The 22,267-nt window shown below is 34.9% G+C and overlaps 1 long non-coding RNA gene across 13 annotated transcripts; it reads left to right on the forward strand.

Annotated features, from left to right (window-relative positions):
* The first annotated feature begins 4,680 nt into the window (after positions 1-4,680).
* LOC103707791 lies at positions 4,681-21,936 on the forward strand. 13 transcript variants are annotated; one of them, XR_003385857.2, is made up of 9 exons: positions 4,681-5,499; positions 5,622-6,013; positions 6,099-6,725; positions 12,714-12,824; positions 14,012-14,111; positions 17,098-17,170; positions 18,830-19,017; positions 21,407-21,530; positions 21,648-21,936. It is a non-coding gene; the product is annotated as an uncharacterized LOC103707791 (long non-coding RNA). The 13 variants fall into 13 exon arrangements; XR_003385860.2 differs by lacking the exon at positions 17,098-17,170 and having other exon boundaries at positions 4,683-5,499; XR_003385855.2 differs by lacking the exon at positions 12,714-12,824 and having other exon boundaries at positions 4,683-5,499.
* Positions 21,937-22,267: the final 331 nt, after the last annotated feature.

A 22,267-nucleotide genomic window follows, 5' to 3' on the forward strand; every position in this document is an offset into this window, starting at 1 on the left:
GGATGGTTCAAATTGCATGTTGATTGTTTAGACTTAAATTTTTGTCAAATTCAAAATAATATGACAAGTCAATTAATCTATGGTTGAATCGATAACTTTGAATTCGCTTTATGTTTTATAAATAAATGTCAGACCTTACATTGTGAATAATATGAATGTACGATAAGTATATCAATGAATTTCTAGAATTTATATGAGTTTCTTCCTTCTTTTTCACACTTCTCTAACCTATGTATCCCCATCAATATATCTAATAATTTCTATCAAATCTAAATTAAAAATATTTATCTCTTATTGCTGCTTTATGGTTAACATGGCCTCCTTCTTGTCACACATCAATTTTTGATGACACATGTTTTACTCAATGTTGCCAAGAACTTACTTTCCATACAATCTTTTTTTTTAAAATTTTTGAAACAAAATTGCATGTTTAAGTTGGTTTGGATTATGTTAGAGAAGAACTTTTAGAAAGCATTTCACCGAATGCTTTATAAAAGCGTAGCAAAACAAGTAGGTGAAATAATCTAAGATAGCCATTTCCACATATCTTTTTGTTATTCTTTAATGTTTCTCGACCACTAAAAGCTTTTGCTCACTAGTAGTTGTTAATTTATTTTCATGTACTTGAATTTTGTGTTATTTATATATTACCTTTGAAATATATTTAGATATATACTTCTTATAGAATTAATGATTCATTAGAAGTCTAGGTTGAACATTTGGTCCTGCGATTTATTTTCTTGACAAATCTTGTCCCACATGCCAAGTTTAATTCATTCTAGGGAAAATGGAAACTTGAAAGATCATGTAAACTTATTTTAGCTATTTAAATTTATTATATATATGTTTGACATGATTGTCTCAACCTTGTAAAAAAAAGCTTATGTAGAAATAGACGTCAGGGCTAAAGAGTAATTAAGAGACAAAAGAATCTAGTAAGATTAATTCTATTGACTTGACAAAGGGAATATTGACCTTCTGTTTGTGAATTCTCAACCATATACAGTCAACTAAATCAAATGCAACCTACTTTAAAACTTCATCTCAAACTTCATCTCCTACCTGTGAGGAAGCTACAAGCACTTATACCAATCAATGATGAATGTAGCAAGTATGCATCATAAGTCATCTCCTTCCTATGCATATATGCTAATTATTAGTAGATCCATTTAAGCATAAATCAATTTATGACTACAACTATTCTCAATCATGATGTCAAGCCTTGAAATCGTTTGGCACAACCTATCATAGCATATTGGTAGAATCTTTCAAATCCCTTTATATGTATATCCAATTCCGGTGGTAGAACTGGTTCAGTAGCCCAAAAAGGGACAACTACGAGACCTGGAATAAAACCATGACTATGACCATCCAAGTAGAATGCAAATTTTGGATTTTTGTTTTTGGTAGCGCAATACCTAAACTTCACGTATCTTCCAAGTATTAAATGCAACGGATATGTTACAATTAGTTTTTCACCATGCTCATTAAGGATTTGTTTGGTATGTCTCACCACCACACACGTTTTGGACAGATTTAAAAGTCTGATGCACAAGAAGCTCTACATCTAAGTGATCTTAAACCTTAAAAATCCAATTTGCACTCCATCTTAAGATTATTAGTTCATAGATCATTTTCTACATTACCTTGAAGAAGTATCATTTCTACTTGATGAGTGAATAATCCACATTATAATAGGAAGAGCTGATCTCACATATCATTTTATCTAATAGATGCATTCCTTAGCTTTAGAATCACTTCAAAGTTATATGTTCTCCAGTTATTTCAGTCAGATATTTTAGTTATGCATCCACGCAGGATAATGCTTGGAGGTGCATGCACACAAAGTTCATCGAATGCCCATAATTGTTGATTTTGCAACTCTATAATCAACCCAAAACCTCATGTTTGGCAATAAATTCCATGAGTTACTTAAATCCTTTCTTACTACATGGGAAGAAAATTGTTTGAATGCACTGCACAGGGATCCCGTAGCATTTCGTCTCGCATTCCAGTACCGACACCTCGCGCTGGTACCAAGGACAAAGGCGTGCTGAAATGAACGAATGGCTTTTTGCATTAATTTCTTAAGGAAGACCATAATCCATATGTTCCTAATCCAGAGGAAGAAAGCTCCTAATCCATATGTTCCTACTTTCCATGTAGCCATTGATTTCACCATCTTGCTCACTCTACTCACATGCTACCAATTGACATCAATGGAACTATTCCACATATCTAATGACCATCTAAACTTTTTTTTTTTAGCAGAGACCAACTAAACTTGTTTAATATGTGCTTAATTTGCAACAACAACATGCAATGCCATTTATTTCTATTTCCAATACGTTAAACAATGAAGCATATTTATAAAAATATGATAATTAAAAAATTATTATGAAGAACTAGGACCCAATGCATGGTAGTTGCTGATATCCTGGACCACATGCATGAGTGCTCACACTCATAATACAAACCAGTATTGTAGTCAAGATAGAAAAGCAAAGCAGTATTTTAGTCAAACCAGAAGAGAAATGGTTCTACCCGGTCCAGTATCCTTGTAAACCATGATTATTTTTTACCGCATAAGGATATCGATATGAAGCTTTTTCAGATCGACATGAAAGCGATGGCTCGATTGGATCGAGCTTGACGTTAACATGGTTCTCGAAATCTCATTAAAATGAATTGAAACCAAAAGATTCTAAAACTTTAGCTTTTGAAAAAGGAAAAAGAAGGACAATATGGAGCAAACAAGTTATCAAACTGATTCCCAATTCGACATGGCCTCTTGTGAATGATTCAATCTTTATCCCCAATCCATGCTGGCTCCACTTGAATGGGCCAAGGTCAGAAAATTAAACGAGCTGACAAAATTAATCAACCTACTAATAATAACTTCAGATATTGTTTGGCATCATTTTATTTGATTTATTTTCAAAACAAAAATAAAAATTTTATTTCCATCTTATTAAATATTTAAAATATGAATATATTTGCTATAGTCAATTATTTTCAAAAACATAAATATGGTGATGGCAATGATAGTGGCAGTAAAATGGTGATAGAGAGGGAACCGGCTATGTAGTGTGACATTAACAAATAGTGGCAGTAAAATGGCAATAGCTAGGGGTATGCACGGTTTGAGATTGGTAGGCTTAAGATTATTTTTGAAACCGAACTGACTTAAATCAGTCTCCTAAAGCCGAAATTGAAACTGAATAGGCCAATTAAAAAAAAAAGTTCAAATCGATCTGAAAAATTTGATTCAGATCGGTTTGATTTATGGGGTTAATATTTAATGAGTTAGGCTACTTGGGCTAGACTAAGTCTAATATAAAAAATTTATTTTATATAAGATTGATGTTCAATAGGTTGAACTAATGGAACTGGACTAAGTCTAAACATATAAAAAAACAAAAAAATCAAAATATATATGTATATATGCACGTATGGGCTGGGTTGAATCAATTTACATATATATATATATATATATATGGGTCAGGTCAGGTCGAGGGGTGTCGGTTCGATTGGAATGTATATATTTATATATCCATATGGGTTAGGTCGAATCGCATTGAGTCGGGTAGGTTTGAATGTGTATACTTATATATACATATGGATTGGGTCAAGTCAGTTTGAATCGATTTTTTGAATATTCAAATCAAATTTGAACCAATTTTTTTAGTTCAAGACTTTCTTAAACCGACACCAAATCAAAATTTAAAAAAATTGACACAAACCAAACTAAAAAGGCCGATTTGGATCAGATTTGCGGTCTGCACTCCCCTAGCAATAATAGCAATTATAGTGGTAGGGTAGCGGTGATGTTATGGAGGCGACAATGATGGTAGACATGCAAAGGCCTTGGGGGCAGGATTGGCAATTAGGATTGGGTCAAACTAGATGTGAATCAGGTTGGGTATATAATAGTTCAAAAATCTATCAACTAAATCTGTTATATTTATTAAATATATCAAAAATTCAGATTAAACTCTAATATTTTATTAAACAAGCTAATTGAGTGGTTGAAATAAGTTAAAGGAGTTAAAAATATTAGGTACTGCGATCTAGGTAACATAGTGGTGGTGGTGAAGCCTGTTGTTGATGGTGGAAAGGATGGTTGTAGGACGGTGGGGATAAAAAAGAGTTTTTTATTTCGATCCCTTAGTTTTATTTTTGTTAGAAAAAGCAAATATAATTTAGAAAAATAAAAAAATATGAATAATAACCAGCCTGATGGCGTTTTTTCTTTTGTTTTTGGTAAGATAATTTTAGATGGTAATGGGTACGGGCCGAGGAGTGGGAGGGAAATATCTGTACTGCGAACAGCGACCTGGCTTCATTCGCTCGCACGCACACGGCGCGGTCCCGTGCAGATGAAAACCCCGCAAGGACGCTACTGGTCCCACTGAGAGCCGACAGGCGGCCGCCACGTAAGTATTTCGGTCAAATCAGGCGGTGCCTGTAAGCCAGGCGTCGCCCTCTCGAACGCGACGCTAGACTTTCTTGCTGCGCGATCCAATCTCCGATAGACAAGCCCGGACGCCTTCCCCCGTTTCCCGAAATGTCCTTCCCCCTTAATCAAATACCGTCTCCTGCGTTATATTTAGTTTCCTCTATAATCCTAATTAGAGAGAGAAGAGATCATTAAACAGGGAGCCTGCCTGATAATAAGAGGGCGAGAGAGAGTGAGAGATGCGATGAGTGGCTGCTTCTGGGCTTTCGCCTTGTTCTGCGACGTTGTCTCCTTTGCTCTACCCCACTCTACGTTATTGCCACGATCCGGGAAAGAGAGAGGAAGAGAGGAGAGGGAGTGGGGAGTTCGGTCTGACGACCTCTCTCTGGGCTGAGCTTGGGTGGGGGAGAGGGAAACGGGAAAGGTTTGAGATTTATGGATGGTAGAACCACAAAGGATTTGGAAGAAATGAAGAAGATTGGTGGTAGATCTTCTCTGACTTTGGCTGGCTTGCTTTCCTTGGGCCGACAGAAGAGAGTGAGCACACGCCGGCGATGGCAGCATGATAGCGATGCTGTTCCCGTTGCGTGCTCATTTCTCTTTCTGTCAGCTTCCCATGCCGCGTCCGCTCTCTTGCCTTCTCTTTCTTTCTCTTTATTCTTTTTTTTTTGAAAGAGTTCTTTCTTTTTATTCTTCTGTTTTATGTGATAAAAGAAAAAAAAGATAGTAGTTATCATCGGCGATTTTTTTCTAAAAATAAATAAAACTGTTCGAGAAAGGGCCACGCGCAGCGGCAGAGCCTTATCTACTTCCTATCTCGGGTCTATCATCGCTTTTATGGCCGCTGCTTTTCTTTTGCCTTTATCTTTGTCCGGGACGTCTCTTCCCACCAGGGGAGGGAGAGGGTTTTCCGAGGAGGAAGATGATGTAAGACTGTACAGTATCCCCTCAATGGATTTTATTTCAGAATTATCATCCCTCGGGCCGTCTCTTCTGGCCGGGGGAGGGGAGGGAGAGTGTTTTCCGAGGAGGAAGATGATGTAAGACTGTACAATATCCCCTCTTAATGGATTTTATTTCAGAATTATCATCACTACTATTGCTTCTCTTTTATTTATTTTTGATAGCTAGATTTTTATTTTTAAATTTTATTTTATTATAGAACAATTTTCAAAATGAAAGGAAGGAAATTGAGGCGATGGAGCACGGATGCGTGGCTTTGGAGAAAGAGCCTTCACCTTTCTCTCTCCTCGTTGGGAGCGGCCCGGATCGAGGCGACGGTACACCTTTGCGCGATGTGGTTTTTAACGGAAGTCACTGTTGACCACCCCTCCTCCCCCCCCGGCTCCTCTCTCTTTCTCTTCCCCCTTTCTTCACCTTTTTTTTGTTTTTTTTGTTTTTGTTTTTGACGAGATTTCTTCTCCTATCTCACCTCCATGTTCTTTGGCCAGGACACGAGCCATTGCACTGGGAGAGTCAAGCCATGTTAAAGATTGCAGGAAGCTAGCTAGGAACCTTTGGCCGTTCTCATCTCGAACGTTATAACTCGGAATTGTTAGTATTTTTCCCTTTCTTTTTATTCTTGGCTCTTTTGCTTTTTAGACTTTTTTTTTTCCAATTCTGGCCACTAGTTTTGCAGTCATTCGGGAAGAGCCGCGTCGTGCTTTGTTGCAGGCTTGCAGGCTTCCAGGGGCCAAGATGGTAGGAGATGGGGGCAGGAGAAGGACGGGTTCACAGTTAATAAAGGACAGGAAGTGATGTTCCTACGGTTTCTTAGCAGATCTGGGATTCGTCGGTTCTTTTCCCTCTCATCTGAACCTTTGTTTTTTTTTTACTGATTTGGCGGTGGTATTATTGCTACGGTACCTTATTCCATGGAGCTGTCTGCGGTCTTTCTATTCTTGGAAATAAAACTTTTGACCGTGGACATCACATGGTTACACCTGGATTTTATCATTTTATGCGCCATTCTTTCTTCCCACATTTACTCTCTCCTTTGTTCCGGTGCTAAAAATAAGGAAAGAAACAAAAGAAAACGACCGTTACCGAAGGGCTTCTTTATGCCTGCTGTTCTTGTTTCATGCCCCACCAAGGTTCTAATAGTTGGCACCATTTAGTGCCCACTCTTTTGTTGTCCACTCTTTTCCTTTTGGTTTCTTTTTGATTTGCAGGTGAAGGGAATAATTCAGTGGAAGACCTGGAAGGGAGGGGACCCTTTTGAAGGATGCCGGATGGTCCACAGTTGTAGCCTCTGGGATCCGTGGAGGTACGGGAACTTCTACCCTCCTTATTTTGCTTTCCATCCTGGTAGCTTAATTTCCTTCTGTTTCTCTTGGCAAAAATGGCACTGAAATTGTTTTGTCACCTGCATCCGCTCTCTTCTTATAATAAGGTTGAAAAAAACTATGATGATATGAAGATTTTATTAAATATGTGGCGTGGGCATTGTGGTTAGAAACGCATTAGGATGCTGTTGTTGTTGAAGTTATGGAGGCGAGCTAGTGGTTCGATGCAACAGGAGTTAAGGATCTTGTAGAAGTTTGCACAGGGACAACCATAGGCAACATATTATAAACATCAAGTGTTTCTGTGATTGAAAATGAGATCTGCTCCTGTTGATGAGTAGAAGTGTTCCCTCATATGGGTTTGGTAGCTGGAATGCCTAAAATCCCAGTAGGTAAACGACATTGAGATACTATCTTCAAAGAAAAAAATCCTACGATTTCACCAAGTGGCAGCAAATACAAGTATTTAGATAATTTTTACAGCCAATATAATGGAGCTTTATAGCTTTGGTGTTGCAGTTTAGCTCCTTATCATGTCGGCGCATCTAGGAAATGCATAGACCGCGGTTTCAAGTTTGCAACAAAGGATTTGAGGATTTTAGTCATGCATGGTGAGAGCACTTTGGTGGGGTTTCAATTCACGAAGTGTATCATTGTCCCTACTCGGGTATCACCTTGGTCTTCGACCTTCTAAGTAAGTTTATATGGGGAATGCCGTCTGATATTAGCAAAGACAAAGTCAAGTCAAATTGACAACCTGTCTTTTGTGAATTAGCTGTTTGAATGTTTAGGGCATTCATCTTGCTATTTCTTTCGGAGATGTTATACTTTATGAACACTCTCCCAAAATTGAAAAACGTCTTTGACTGTCTGTTTAATTCGAACATTAATTTTGAAGTGTATTGACCAGGCCTGCTTTTGAAGCCACTAGAACAAATATTTTTCTTTAATCGAACCCTTTGGTGTTAAAAATGGGGCAGTAGTATGTCTGAATTTTGTTGGCGGACATGATTCATTTAGCTTGTTCAGCTTCGGTGTAAAGTTGATTTTGTAGTCTTTTAACAGAAGTGAAAGAAAACATACCAAAAAGAAAAGTAATCCATAATTTATGTCCTTAAGTTAATAAGTAATGCATAACTTTTTCACTTCAGTAATACTTTCTTTTTGGTACAACACTTAAGTAATACTTGACTAGAAAGTATCTGAGAATAAAGATGTTGATATTTGGCATATGCTTTGAACTTCATGATTCTTTGAAAGATAGCAAGGTTTTTATTATGTCAACAGTGATCCAGATTCACATGGAAGGTTGTAAGCATTTATACATTGATAGACTGCCAATTTACTAATGAGAAGATTAAAATCTAACTAAGTTCCATTTTTAAACAGATGAAATATTCACTGGTGCTCTTGGAAAGGTTTGTGGGGAATTGGGGTCAGTTGGATTGCATATTTATGATGGACATTTCACAAATGTGTTTAGCTTACTTTCAGTGGGCTTTTCTTAGGGTGATGCAGCCATGGACCTTGGTTAGTACTGTTTGATCCAAGAATATTTTAATTCCATTGTGGAAAAAGGTACCAAATTGGGGGCTCGTTTGTTGGTGCTATAATTTTTTTATTATTTTTTTTGAGGGAAGGGGAGGTTGAGCCACAAAATTTATTGAATATGTGAGAGAAGTATGTACATGAGAGTCAAAGGAGATGGGGATGGAATGTACAATGCAATGACAGGCGATATGAAACAACAAGCGATATGATGAGGAGGAGATCGGACTTGGTTGATGGTTAGAAGTTAAGTTCAGCTGTCTGTCAAACTGGTTTTTAATTCAATTTGGCTTTCTAACAGAATGTTTCCTTCTTTTGTTGTGAAGCTCCACCAAATGAAGAAACAAGAACAACCCTTTAAAGACAACATTTTATGCCATTAGAAATTCATCAAAACCAGATGAAAATACTTTAGTTGAACCACCACCTTGATAATGGCTGAAGCTCCAAACTTGACAAATAATTGTAAGCAGAGGTTGAACAGAAGTTGTAGCTAAAGAAAACAAAGCTGCAATCCCTCAGTCATTGAAAAGGTTGATTGCAGTTGAAGCACAGGTCGAAGGCGGGGCTGATCTGTTGCTGCTATAATTAACCAATTTAATTTGCATAAGAGAGCATTTTCCATGATATACCTTAAACACGTTTAGGGAATGATTAGCTTACAATATAGGAGATCTCTTCCAAACAATTTTTCTAGCCTTTATAGGGGGAATTTAGATCCCCAGTTATGCTTTTGGATCCATTAATGGATTCTCTCTTGGTATTCATTGATATTAGTTCCCTCCCTATGTTGAATGACATGTTGATGCACAATTGGTGGTCTTCAAAGTGTGAAGTGGTTGGAAAGCCCAAGGATTCTGACTCCAAATATTTCACATCCTAGATTTCAATAATAAGCTATTTTGAATCTACAATTTATGCTTCACTAAGATCTCCACCTCTCTTATGTCAAATAGGAAGGAGTTCCATACACAACAAGATAGGTGATTGAGATGATGAGATTTGGGGATATTGTGGGGAAGATATTTGATAATGCCTAATGAAAACAAATGTATTATTAATAAATCATCTCTTTATTTTTTTGGTAAAGAGTTATAGGATTTATATTAGGAGAACATGTTGGATGAACATTCTCCGTTTGTGAAAGCGTGGGTTGACAACAATTGACAGGGAATCCAGCCCCTCCACACTCCAAAAAAAGAAGGAAAAAAAAGAGGAGAGATTGGCAACTCATCTTCAAGTCTTGGTTCTCTTCTCTTATTGTCATATTTTTGTTGTTGACATTTTATTACTCTTAACTAGTTTTGAGTGTTTGATAACGATTTGCACTACATATTAGTAAATATAGATTTTCTATTTTTTTCTTCTTTCGGACCACTTCTCCAGCTCATTATATGTTATAAAAGCCATTTCTCATCTTTTCCATTACAATATTGTTTAAAATTTTTTGAGTAATTGCGGTATTCATCTTCTCATAGCCACTACATATCCTATGTCTCATCTTACCTTATTTGCAGTATTAAAAAGATTTAGCTCCTTTCCATCTAAGAGGTTAACCATCAACCATTTATCTGATCTTGTTCTCCTTGCGAACATCCCATTTTTTGCTTCTATGCAAGAGAAATTGGTTTCCCATGCATATCATGTAAAAATGATAATGAAATTTTGAGAATCTAAGATCCTTTAATTTTACCAACTTGACATTCAAAATTATGGTTTTGGGATTGATGTTTCACCATCGATTGAACCATCTTTAGCCTACATGCTTTGCTTTCTACTACCAAGAAAATTTTTGAAAAATTGATATACTTGTGTGTGCATGTGTTAGGATGGAAAAATGGGAATAAGGGACAAGAAAGATGCTAATAGAAATAAAGGTCTTCAGCCATAAACTAGGTTGAACACTCTTCTCTTGTTTTTGTCCACCTAGTGTCAAATACAAACGGCCCCATTCTTATGTTGCAAGCCACTTATGTCGATAAGTTGCATCCGGATGTCAAAGTTTCCAATCTTGTAACGTCAATATGATAATCGGATGCTGACCAAAACCTCTAAAGATTTAAGTAGTTAACTTTGTGTAACAAATGACGCTATAACCTCTTTACTTTAAGTTTGCATCATGATGAAGTGGCATGTTATTTCACCTTCCTTTTTTTCCGGTGAGGTAGAGGGTTTTTGCCAAACGTGATGCTACTTAGTTATCGCGTTGTAGACAATTCTTTTGGCCACATTCAACACTAAATAATTGAATTTGACTACACTAGCATGCATAATGTGTTACTCTTTTAACCTTATTTGTGCTTGATCTAGGATTTTAACCTCACATGTTACCATAGTACTAGCAATAAATGTACAGTATCCCTTGGTCGATCTTTACTTGTAAGCATTAGACAACCCCTGATTTTGAAGATGTCCATATCTTAGCATGGTATACCTTGTCAGGAGATGTCTTCAATTATTAATTCCTATGTTTCACTATGTCAAGAAATTTTGCTTATTGTTTATAAATGTTGACTCATGAAACCCATTGTAAATGAAATGTCAGCTCTTCAAGTGAACTTGACCATCGCAGCATGCACTGTTTGTAACTGTTTGATCTTTTCTTCTATTCTTGGTTTAGGGAGAAAACTTCATTTTTTGCATTTCACCATCGTATTTCCATAAATGTACAGTGTCCCATGGTCTATCTCCCACTTAAATGATGTTCAAGCCCAGTCCGCATTAGAAAATCTTGCAATTTGAAGATGCCCATGTCCTCACTATGGTATATCTTATCCAAGAGATCTCTTTGAATATTCAAAAAATATATATTACTATGTCAAGATATGTCTTCCTTAGTGTTTACATAAATTAACTTATGACCTAACCCAGATTTGTATAACCTTAGTTTGACCATACCCAATAAGCGGTTCAAATGGTTGGGTTTAGGCTACCCTAAGTTGCATTTTAATCACTTTTGCTCTCCTCTCTCTTCCCTTGTCCTTAATGCGACTTAGCTTTGAATTTGATTTTAATTGAACTATTTGTGCAGTTAATTTATTGTTTTATAGCCTTCTTGTAGTTGCAACTAGGACATGTGTAATGCATGTTCAAGAAAAGGAATAAATATGAAATTTTAAATTATGTTAATAAAAAATAAAAAGAGAATAGTAAGATCTCTCTAGTTATGTATTACTTCTTGTCACTTTTAAAAGGAAGGATTAGAATAGATAAGGTTTGGACCAAAGAGGGAGAGAGGCGCTAGAAACTTGCCTCCCTGAAAAATAGGGATTGGAATCCAGTTATGTTTCTTTCCATTTTAAAAGAGATAAGGTTTCCTTTTCACTTTTTTGGATAAAATGGTCAGAATTATTTTAATGGGAAGTAGTTATGGGTTCTTGGAAACTAAAAGGATATTTTCCATCAAAAAATTTCAAAGAGAATTAGAATAATTTGTTCTCCAATTTCGAAATTGTTGTTTTTAATACAGTGTAGATATTTTGTAAGAAGGCTATGCTTTTCATGGGTCAATTTTAGCTTACTTTTATAGTCGATTTTTTTATTCCTATGTGAGCAATTATATTATCAGTTCCTACTTTAGTTCTAGGGTCAAAAATGTTTTCAAGTCTTTGAAATTGTGTTTTGGATTAGTTTTGATGGCACCTTGTATTGTGCTTGTGTTGCAAAATTTTGCTATCACTAGATTGTGTACAAAATCTTATTTCTTTCTTAGACAAAAGTCTAGAATAATCCAACCTAAATAAGTAATCCTATTTAGTAAGTCTAATTATATCGTAAGATATGAATGATAGGAAGCGTTGGGATAGGAAAGGAGAACGATGAAACATGAAGAAAAAGAGAGAATGACAAGAACAAGCAATATTTACATGGTCCAGTCTAGATCCACGGGCAGAGACGATGCAAAAGTTTCACTATAAAAAATTGGAGTCAAAGTGCGACATTTTCTCTCAAACACTAGAACACTTAATTGCTCTCATTTTTTAGGGTTTCAAGATATATATATATATATATATATATATATATATATATATATATATATATATATATATATATATATATATATATATATATATATATATATATATATATATATATATATATATATATATATATATATATATATAAAATAGAGTAAGTCAATATGCACTTGAACTAGTATCTTACAAAAATCATGTGGCCCAAACAAAACAAGTATGGTAGCCGGATGGGGGGATCTTTTACCCTCCACCTACCCGCTTCACTCGTTGCGCTATGCTCTACTCGCTTCGCTCACTCCCTTATTGCCTCTATAAAACTTGTAAACACCAAACATACTCAACGGGAAGTAATGAGTGTAATAGATTCTGCTGATGAAAAGAAATCATGATTGTTTTCTATCTATAAATTTTTCGTATATTTTGACTCTTCTATTCTTTGATCAGGATTTAGGTGCCGTCGTAAACTATGGAAATGGAACATTTTTTGGAGCATGTATTTGTTCCCTTCTGACTTTCTGCATAAATCAAAACAAATTAAAGTTTGTTCATAGCAAGGTAATGGATCTATTGTCATTAGGTTTCCCCTATGATTACAAATATAATGGCGAACCTAGATTGGGATGAAAGATTTCTATCCATGGATGAATGTGGGAGTGTTTCAATTAAATATTTAAGAGATGAACTGCAACTTAGGACTTTATTGAAGTGGTTCAGTTATCAAACATATCAACTTTCAACGAAGTGTGTTGATTTTTTGAATTTTATAAAGTCAATCGCAAATTGTTAACAATTTTATTTGCAACCCATGATACAAAGGATAGCCACCCTACAAATTAGGGTTGATAGTGGAGGATCCTGGAGTTTCCATATCAGAATACTTGATAAAGGACTAGAAAATTAGTGATCAAACATCTTTGGATAACTTGATCGAATACCACCATGTTCCTATGACCAAAATTCCCACACAAAGGTCAACCATGAAAGTTTCAAATGTCAAAGATCCGCTAAGATGAATTCTAGACATCAGCTTATATTAAGAGTTACAAGTTACACATATTTTTCCAATTTCTCTAATTGTTATTTCGACATTTCACTGTTGGATCCTACAAATGATTATTTGACTTAAGATCTATTGAACAAGGTCTTTGGTGTATTAATCTAATGATCTGGTAGCTCAAAAAGTTCAACTTGGTCTCCTTCAGTAAGTTTAGAGATCAATAGATGGATCTAACAACTGTGCATCATTAAATAGTTTGTATAGGTACCCTAGCTATTGGAAGATTAAAATGATGCTTTTGTAACTTGCATGGCCTTTCAAGCTACGACCCCAATAAATCATTTTAATTGGGGAATCTGACAAAATTACAAGTTTGCTTAATAAACTCTAATTCCATTCTTTAGTCCACCCCACCCCATCCCACCCTCCATGGCATTGCCCAGGCATATATGGCATCAACAGAGTAAGATACATCAGATTGGATCATAAGAAAAAGTTGCAGTATGCTTGAAAAAAAATAAAGAATTACCATTGCACACGTAAATATAAAGGATTTGAATTTGGAACACTATAGTTAGATGTGTTCGGTTGTTTCTGTTCAGCATGTTTGTCGTTAAGGTATTGTAAAATGTATATTTTCTAGAACAGTAGGAAATCTGTGAATATTGTCGAAATAATTACTGTTTAATATTGTTGAAATAATTGAAATGAAGAATGATTTTATGGCTATCACATGGATTTCTAGAGGACTGCCTGGGCTAACGGCTGTGGTCATTGCCTCACCAAAGCTATTTGACAACTCTCAAGGAGAGCTTGAGAAGGCCAGACGCCATAAAATTGTTCATGTATGGCCAGCTATCACAAGATTGGGATTGAGTTACCCCTTATTTTTTCTCTTCTATTGACAATGTTATCAGATATTCTTGCCTTAGTTTCTTCTTTATTTTTAAGAAAATAAGTGCATAATTTGGTGATATTCTTGCCTTCTTATTTTTAAAAATGAATTAGGCAATGTATTAAGATTTATCAAGAAATTCTCGTCATTGTATTTGAGAGTTTTCCCCATTACAAAAATAAATTCAGACTTTTCATCTTCTTTATTTTTCAATTATTTTATGTTTTTTCGATTTTTATCACTTACAAAGCTAAATTTTAGATGTTTCCTCTATTTCTCAATTCAATTTGGTTTTGGCATCAATTGGAGAAGATCGTCTTAGTCATGGATTAAACAACACCTGTTTATTTTAAGCAGAAAACAAAAAAATTTCAAATCTCTGGTTAATATATGAAGTCTGAATAATATCATATATAACACTTATACATTTGAGCATCTTAAGCATGTGTAACTGCTGGCAGTATTAAATTACGATGCAGTGCTTGGAGATTGCAACTTCTCGAATTGTCGAACAATTGCATTGATATTGTTAAGATTTGCTTATAATTAGAGTGTGGGATCTACATTGGAACTTGTCCAGCCAAGGCTTTTCCCTTTCTTTTTTTGGATTTTTCATATTATTCTGATATGACTAAGATATGTTTAGCATAGATTTTTAACCTACTTTGGATACTGATAGACGGTAAAACATTCCTTAGGATAAAATTTTACACAGATTTCATTAGCATAGATTTGGTACCGTATTGTTCTCATAGCCAAGTCACAATATCATATATTAGTTCAACATTACTGTGCGCAGGTATTTTACAACAACTAATTCAGTATTTCGACATCCTCTTGGCATTAATTAAAAATAAAAATTGGAAGATAATACCCATTGTATATAGGTTTTCATGTCGATCCAGCAAAAGTAATTTTTATCCCTGCAACTTTTCTTTTTATGGTATCTGATATATATGGTTTGTGTCGTTCTATAGATCTAGTAACAAGGTAATCTAATATTGGTGGCAAAATGCCAAGTTCTGATCTAAGACCCAGGAAGAAATGGACAGATGATATTTCGAGATCACTAAACAAAACAGGGGGCAAGGTAATGGGATAGGAAGAGAAATCTATTGGTTTGCACGGTTGTGTAATCCCTATTTATAAAAAAGACGAGTGACGTCCGCTCTTTCTTCAAAGAGGTCAAACTCCAACCATGGGATCTAACCTTCGCCGACTGAGAATACTTGTTGTGGGATTTAGCGGCTCCAGCCGCATTGACGATAGTCCTTCATTGCGACTTAGATTGCACGATCAAGATCCCTACATATGAGCCAGATCAAGAGCCCTCAATATCAGAGAGAGATGAGGAGAAAAGAAAGTCTTTGTCATTGGTTCACTAGTTGTGCCTTCTTCCAATTTCTTTTTCGTTGCCTAAGCACTTACCTCGGAGCCGATGTCCGCCGTCTTGTGCTGATGTGCTTGCTCGAAGTCCACTGGCAGCTTCGATCCACTGCGAGGGGGAAGTGCTTTCTGCGTGGGTGCGTGGGGGAACTCATTCATTCTTCATTAACCCTCACGCGGAAGAGAGTGAGCTAGGTTAGCTAGCGAGCTCCTAACTAACCTAGCGAACGGAACATGGAATTCTGAAATTTCGTGTTCTAGAGGAGTGAAAGAGGTAACGGAGTTACCACTTTCACGTAGGAGTGTTATAAGGGACGAGGGATGAGAAACCCTCCGCTGACAAATTGCCTTCTTCAGATGCCAACTGGCTGGACAGTTTGTGTATAGAAAGATTTCTTTTTTAAAAAAATAGATTCATAATAATAGATATAAAATGGGAACTAAAAGTATGCGATACAAAGCCTAAACCTGATATTACATATGCGGCCTAGGAAGCATGGATACTTAATGTTACATATTTTGTTTGTACTCGATACAAATGCTCATTGGATACTTTTCTTACACATGTCTGATACTTCCAGATGTGCTGAAGATATTCCCTGATATCTCCAAGAATGAGAACATGGGATTTTTCTTTCTTTTTATTTAAAGGAAATGCTAATTACCATTTAATTTTGAATGACCAATTTTAGACTTTGTGATTTTGATACTTTCAAATGGAGTCAGGATTAGGTCTATGAATTTAATTTTGACTAAATGATGAGTTTGTAGAAGTTTATGGATGTTGTTTTGTATATTTACACTTATATGGATGCTTTTTTGTTTATATACATTCGTTTGCATATGTATATTTAAAATTCACATATATTCTAGCTGTATCATATCCTATATTTTCAAGATTTGCCGTATCATGCCGTATCTGTTTCTTGTGTCTGTGTATCTATTATTCATCGGTTGGAATGTGGACCACCATTTTAAAAGAGCACATCCTTGAAATTGGTATATTAAGATTATGTTCCCTTTGTTTGAATTTGACAATACTGAATATTGAGAGGCCTTTTCTTGTTTAGACATGGAAGCTATATATGCATTGTTTTTATAATTTTACATTGAATTTATTAAGTCTTCTCATAAATATTGAATTTGTGCATGTTGAACATCACCTTAGCATGTTATAATGGAGTTATAGTCTATATTCAAAGTAGAAAATAAACAAAGAAATTTCACATAAGTGTAAGAAGTATACAGACATACATGTAGTTCAATATTGAATTAAGAGATGTCTTATAACGTATATACATAGTTAAATATGTTATTTTCAATTGATTACCATAATTATTTTCAATAAATCTATTTTTTGGAGTTGCTCACTTCCCTGCACCCATACACGCTTATAGCTACACTTACACAAACTAGCACGATTGTATGCTTACACAGATATTAGTGCATTTGTTGGCTTCAGGAATGGAGAGCATATGTTATATTTCAAGACATTGAATTGCCTACGGTTAGTAGGATGACATACTATTTTCTGTTGGTTCTGGCTTCAGTATCAGGGCACATGGATGATGAGAGGATACTTTTATGTAACAAAACTTCTTGTTGGGGCTTGATAATGATATGGTATATAGCTTTTACATCTATTCATGACATGCAGAATTTATCCAGGATCTGCTATCATGTAGAAAAGTCCCCATATGGTTGTTCATCTAGCTTGTCCAGTACTTCTTGATAGAATATTTTGGCTGAGATTTTGAAGGCTTCACCAAAATCAAAGGCTGATATTTAGGTTACTTCGAAATATCAAGAAAACCGAATATGGAGGGGGTTTCTTGTCCCCAGAGCATGTGTTTCCAAATCGTCATTAAATCTCAAGCAGTAGTAAAATTTAGAAGAATATTGGTCAACTTATGTATCAGTAGTTGTATTGGTAATTTGTTGTACCAATCCATCTGGTTTATTTTTCTAACCTAAATAACATGCTCAGAATTATCAATGATGAAATGTTGTTTGACATTCTTCTTGAAATTCATGATTTACTACTCATTTTGAAGCGGAGACAGATTAATATAATTGTATTGTGATTATATTTATTATGAGTACTTCTATATTTTGTATTCTATGGTTAGCAGCATAGTTTACTGTGTATCAGACTTTTTTATCATTACTGTTCTGGTGTAGGATGTGGTTATCACTTGACAAACCAAAAGCAAAACTACCGGTTATGTCTGTCGATCATGTAGAACAAAGTTGTAGTTAGTTTATAATATTGTACGGTGCTATGATCCCATCTGCATTTCCTTCCAACACTTTAGGTATTGGAAACCAAAAGAAATACAAATTCTCATAGCATAATGACATTGAATAGGCATTAAAACTTCTCAGTTACATTGCTGCAAGTGGTAGAAACCTTATTGAAGCATATAAATTGTACATAATTGATAATGATACTGACCTAATAGTTAGATTAATTTTCAGAAGGTAGCCACTTCTACATGCTGAAACCCTGAATTTGACCTGAGAGTCTAAATATCTGCATTTGTGGGCTTCTTGGGTGTTATATATATAGCTTCATCTTCATATATTTGAAATTGCCATCAATGTAATGAAAACTGATTGTTTGATAAATTTTAATATCTGCAATCCAGGCCTTTTATTAGAGAAAATGTGGCACCATGGGAAATACAAAAACTTTAGATGTCGAGCAACCTTATCTGATGCGGTATTATTTATACACTAAAGAGATCTTGGGTGTTTATAGAGGATCAAGGAATTCAAATAATACATTTCGACTAGTTGTAGCCGGCCGAAACATGAAATGGAGGTTCACTATAGACTGATCTTGGCCAAAAAAAGTCCAATTTGTTTCTGGTGAAACAGATTATCTTTGGGCAAAATAGGAAACTTTGATGCATTCATGTACATGGTGTAAACACAATTATGTACATTCATGTTTTTATTTTCATTTATACATACTTGAATATGTTTAGTATTTGTATAAGAATTTATTGTAAATTTTCTGTACAAATGGCGCACAACTGGTAGTAATAGAGTAAGATACATCAGATTGGATCATAAGGGAAAATTGTGGTGTGCTTGAAAAAAAATAAAAAATTACTATTAGACAATTGAATATAAAGGATCTCGAATTTGGAACCCTATACTCTAGTTGCATGCGTTCTGTTGTTTCTGTTCACCATGTTTGTCTTAAGGTATTGTAAAATGTATTTTTGCTAGAACAGTAGGAAATCTGTTAATATTGTTGAAACAATTGAAATGCAGATTGATTTTATGGCTATCACATGGGTGCTTAGAGGACTGCCTCGGCTAAGTTCTATATATCGTCATTGTCTCACTAAAGCTATTTGGCAACTCTGAAGGAGAGCTTGAGAAGGCCAGACAGTACTTTATGACCAGCTATCATAAGATAGGGATTGAGTTACCTGATGTTTTCTCTTCTATCAACAATGGTATTAGATATTCTTGCCTTAGTTTCTTCTTTATTTTGAAGAAAATAAGTGCATGCATAATCTGGGGTTTGGTGTCTTATTTTGAATTTGACTTGTTAATGTATTAGGATTTATCAAGGAATTCTTGTTGCTGTAGTTGAGAGCTTCCCCATTACAAAAAATAATTTAGACTTTTCATCATATTTATTTTTGAATTATTTTATGCTTTTTTTTCTTTTTCTCCCTAGTAAAAATAAATTTTAGGTGTTTCCTCTATTTCTCAATTCATTTTGTTTTTTTGCATCGATTTGAGAAGATTTCTTGGCCTTGGATTTTCAGCAGAAAACCAAACAATTTCAAATATCTGGTTTATCTTTGAAGATCTGAATAATATCATATATAATCACTTGAATATTTGATCATCTAAGGCATATGTAACTACTGGTAGTCTTAAATTACGATGGGTGCTTGGAGATCGCAACTTGTAGAATTGTAGAACTAGTGCATTGATATTGTAAATATTGCTTATTAGAATTTGGAATCTACATAGGAACTTGTCCAGCCAAAGGCTTTTCCCTTTCTTTTTTTCATTTTTCAAATTATTCTGACATGACTAAGATATATTTACATAGATTTTTGAAATTATATTTCACAGAACCAACTTTGGATCCTGATAGACCGTAAAACTTTACTTCAGATAAAATCTTTCACAGATTTCATGAGCATAGACTTGGTCCAATATTTCTCTCGTAGCTAAGTCACAGTATCATATATCAGTTCATTACTGTGCGCAGATATTTTAGAACATTTAACAGTATTTTGATGTATTTTTGGCACTACTTAGAAATAAAAACTGGAAGATAATACGCATTGAATGTAGGTTTTCATGTCAATCCAGCAGAAGTAAGTTTTATCCTGCAACTTTTTTTAAGGTATCTGATATACAAGATTAGTGTGATTCTATTGAGTAAAAGTTTGGGCCAAAGAAGAAATGGACGGATGATATATCAAGATCACTAAACAAAGTAGGGGGAGAAGGTAACGGGGTGTAATCCCAATTTATAAAAGAGCTGACAAACAGATTCCTTCAGATGCCAATTGACCGGACAGTTTGTGTTCAGAAAGAAATTTTTTAAAAATTAAATAGATTCATAATAATAGATAGAAAGTAGAAACGACAAGTAACATAGTAAAAATTCTGAAAAAAATAATGAAAAATAATATCAGAGTGTGGTGAGGAAGTAGAGGACCTCATAACCAGGGCATGAGCTTATGCTCACCACCTGGGGATTGTCTTATGCAGATACAAAGCCTAAACCTGATCGCGCGGCAGCAAACCATGTGCATATGTGGCTATCCAGGAAGCATGGATGCTTAATATTCCATGTTTTATTCATATCTGATAAAATTAATCATTGGATACTTTTATGATACATGTCTGATACTTATGTTAAATGTCTTATTTTTAAAAATTAAGGAAGCCTTAAGCCTTCTAAATACTTCCAGATATGCTCAAGATACTTTTTTGTTATCTCCAATAATGAGGTTAACGGATTTTTCTTTCTTTTTCTTTCAAGGATGAATGCTAACCATTTAATGACGAATAACCAATTTTAGAGTTTGTAATGTTGATACAGTCAAATGGAGCACGGATTAGGTCTATGAATTTGAATGATGTCTAAGTGATGAGTTTGTAAAAGTTTATGGATGTTTTTTTGCATATCTACATCATATGCATATGTATATGTAAAATTCATATATATTTGTTTCGTATCCTAGTTGTATCATATCCTACTTTTTAAAGATTTGCCGCATCATGGCATATATATTTCTTTCATCTGCCTATCTGTTTTTCATAGGCGGGAATGTGGACCACCATTTTAAAATAGCCCAACTTTCAAATTTGTATGTTAAGATTATGTTCTCTTTGCCTGAATTTGACAATACCGAATATTGAGAGGCCTTTTCTTGTATAGACATGGAAGCACTATATGCATTTGTCTTTATAGTTTTGCATTCACTTTATTAAGTCTGCCCATGAAGAAAACAAGGAAATTTCACGTAAGTGTAAGAAGCATACACACACACACACACACACACAGAGTTCAATATTGAATTAAGTGATGCATTATAAGGTATATGCATAGTTAGATATATTATTTTCAAATGATTACCGTAATTATTTTTCAATAAATCTTTTTTTTTTTTTTGGAGTTGCTATCACATCCCTGCAATCATACACGCTTATAGCTACACTTGCACAAACTAGCACATATAGTACGAGTATACAGGTATTAGTGTATTTCGTTTTTGTGGGTTTCAGGAGTAGAGAGCATATTTTATATTTCAAGATATTGTATTGCCTAAGGTTGGTAGGATAACAAACTATTTTTTTGTGGTGCTGGCTTAGTATCAGGGCACATGGATGATGAGAATATATTCGAATGTAACAAAGCTTCTTGTTGGCCCTTGGTGATATGGTGGCTTTTACTTCTGTTCGTGTCATGCAGAAGGTGTCCAGGATCTGCTATCAGGTAGAAAAATCCCTATATATATATATGGTTGTTCATCTAGCTTGTCCAGTACTTCTTGATAAATTATTATGGCTGAAAATATTGAAGGCTTTACAAAAATCAATGGTTGATATTTAGGTTACTTGGAAATATCAAGGCTAGCCGGATATGGAGGGGGTTTGTTCTCCCCACAGCATGAGTTTCCGCATTGTCATTAAATCTCAAGCAGTAGTAAAATTTAGAAGAATATTGATCAACTAATGTATCAGTAGCCGTATTGGTAATTTGCTGTACCAATCTAGCTAGCTGGTTTACTTTTTTAAACTAAATGTCGTGCTCAGAATTATCAATGATGAAATCTTCTTTGACATTCTTCTTGAAAATCATGGTTTACTATTCATTTTGAGGTGGAGACAAGTTAATATAATTATGAGTACTTGTATAGTTTTGTATTTTATTGTTAGCAACGTAGTTTACTGTGTTTCACGCTATTTTATTTGATTTTGTATCCTTATTGTTTTGATGTAGTATGGTGCTATCACTTTACAAACCAAAAGAAAAATTACCCATTAAGTCTTTTAATCATGTAGAACAGAGTTGTAGTTAGTTCATTGTCTTATACATTGCTCTGATCCCATCTGCTTTTCCATCAAACACTTCAGGTATTCGGAAACCAAAAGAAATTAAAAAACTCGTAGCATAATGACATTGAATGAGCATTACAACTTCTCAGTCGCATTGCTGAAAGTGGTAGAAAC

The sequence above is a fragment of the Phoenix dactylifera genome, chromosome 7 (genome assembly GCF_009389715.1).
Source record: "Phoenix dactylifera cultivar Barhee BC4 chromosome 7, palm_55x_up_171113_PBpolish2nd_filt_p, whole genome shotgun sequence".
Classification (NCBI taxonomy): Eukaryota; Viridiplantae; Streptophyta; class Magnoliopsida; order Arecales; family Arecaceae; genus Phoenix; species Phoenix dactylifera.